This window comes from Anopheles stephensi, unplaced genomic scaffold (genome assembly GCF_013141755.1).
Source record: "Anopheles stephensi strain Indian unplaced genomic scaffold, UCI_ANSTEP_V1.0 ucontig384, whole genome shotgun sequence".
Classification (NCBI taxonomy): domain Eukaryota; kingdom Metazoa; phylum Arthropoda; class Insecta; order Diptera; family Culicidae; genus Anopheles; species Anopheles stephensi.
The window spans coordinates 27501-29850 of NW_023405329.1; positions in this window are offsets into that span (position 1 = coordinate 27501).

Below are 2350 nucleotides of genomic sequence, written 5' to 3' on the forward strand. Positions count from 1 at the left end.
ATCAGCGCGCCTAGCGAATTGACTAGCACTTACTAGAAATTCCCAGGTTCAATGGGGACCGTTGCAGTCACCACAATCACATACTAATGAGCCCCACATTTGGGTGTCATGGCATTTCCCGTTCCTCTCCGGAATGGGGGGCGCCTATTGGCGAGAACACGCTGCTGCCCACATTGTAGCACGCGTGCAGCCCAGAACATCTAAGGGCATCACGGACTGTTATCGCTCACTCTCACCTTGCTAAACACAAGTTGTCCGCTAAGCAGGGCAAACTAGTGCGACGACCGCCCGCGAAGGCGCCGCCGCCCCGTAACGTCAGGTGCGCCCGGAGGCACCACTGCTGACAGCGTTCTAGTTAGCTTGTTTGAGTCGCGTTCGTTATCGGAATTAACCAGACAAATCATTCCACGAACTAAGAACGGCCATGCACCACTACCCTTAAATTTGAGAAAGAGCTCTTAATCTGTCTTACCTCGATAAGTTCGGACCTGGTAAGATTTTCCCGTGTTGAGTCAAATTAAGCCGCAAGCTCCACTTCTTGTGGTGCCCTTCCGTCAATTCCTTTAAGTTTCAACTTTGCAACCATACTTCCCCCGGAACCCGATTTTGGTTTCCCGGAAGCTACTGAGAGCACGAATGTAGTAGCGTCTCCCAATGCTGATTGGCATCGTTTACGGTTAGAACTAGGGCGGTATCTAATCGCCTTCGATCCTCTAACTTTCGTTCTTGATTAATGAAAGCATCCATGGCAAACGCTTTCGCTTCAGTTGGTCCTACGACGGTCTACGAATTTCACCTCTCCGCGCCCGTAATACCAATGCCCCCAACTACTTCTGTTAATCATTACCTCTGGGTCTATACAAAAACCAACCAAAAGACTCAGACCGAGGTCATGTTCCATTATTCCATGCAAGATTATTCTCGGCCAACGCCAACCCTGGGCGGGTGTGGACGCTTTTGTACTAGCCTGCTTGAAGCACTCTAATTTGTTCAAGGTAAATGGGAGCTGCCCGGGCACCACGCACCGGCTCGGGAACGTGCCCGACCGATCACGAGGTTGACGCCCAGGCACACCATTGTGAAGTCGCAGCCGCGAGCTCGCGCCACGAACGTATCCGGCGTGTGCCGGGCGCCCGCGGCGGTCGCGTGTCTGGACGGGGAATCAACTTCGAACGTTTTAACCGCAACAACTTTAATATACGCTAGTGGAGCTGGAATTACCGCGGCTGCTGGCACCAGACTTGCCCTCCACTTGATCCTTATTGAAGGATTTATGCTCAATTCATTCCAATTATGGACCATCGTTAGAGAGGTCCATATTGTTATTTCTCGTCACTACCTCCCGTGCCGGGATGGGTAATTTACGCGCCTGCTGCCTTCCTTGGATGTGGTAGCCATTTCTCAGGCTCCCTCTCCGGAATCGAACCCTGATTCCCCGTTACCCGTCGCAACCATGGTAGTCCTCTACACTACCATCAATAGTTGATAGGGCAGACATTTGCAAGATCTGTCGTCGGTCAAGCGACCATACGATCGGCATCCTTATCCAGACTTCAACTCAAGCCGCCCGGAGGCGATTGGTTTACTAATAAGTGCACCAGTTCACCGCCCGCAAGCGGACAGCGGTCCCGGCATGTTGCATGTATTAGCTCTGGCTTTTCCACAGTTATCCAAGTACCTGATGGGTGGATGATCTTGGTGAATTATGGCTGTTGTACTGAGCCTTATGCGGTTTCACATCATTTATGTTTGTACTTAGACATGCATGGCTTAACCTTTGGACAAGCGTATATTACTGTAGGATCAAACCGAATTCGTCTTCGTCAATTGCTTGTTCGATATTTTTTGTCTACCGGGCCCAGTCCCGCAGACTCTCTTCTACGTTCATCAGGTGACACAATCTTTGTTGTGACCACTCTCATTGACCTGCGGCAGTACACCGACTCCACAGCGCCAAAACCAAACGATCAAAGGTTGTTCAGGAGGATGTCAGATTATAGATGTACATCGTACACCAACATTGTGACGTACCGAGGGCATTACACCCGCACGCCCCCAACAGGACCAATCAAGGCTCGCATACGACCTGCGACTTACTGCGGCTCCTGAAGGTCCCAGTAGGACACATCACCAGTTAAGGTGTAGTTGACTTGTCAGGGCACGGTAGTCCCCACAAGTCCCCGATTATTCGTGGATATCGTCCTACGAGTTTTTGTGACCCTTGGGTTCCCGCAGGTCCCCGTAGGACAACCATCACCCCAGTTAAGGTGTAGTTGACTTGTCAGGGCACGGTGGTCCCCACAAGTCCCCGATTATTCGGAGATATTGTCCTACGAGTTTTTGTGACCCT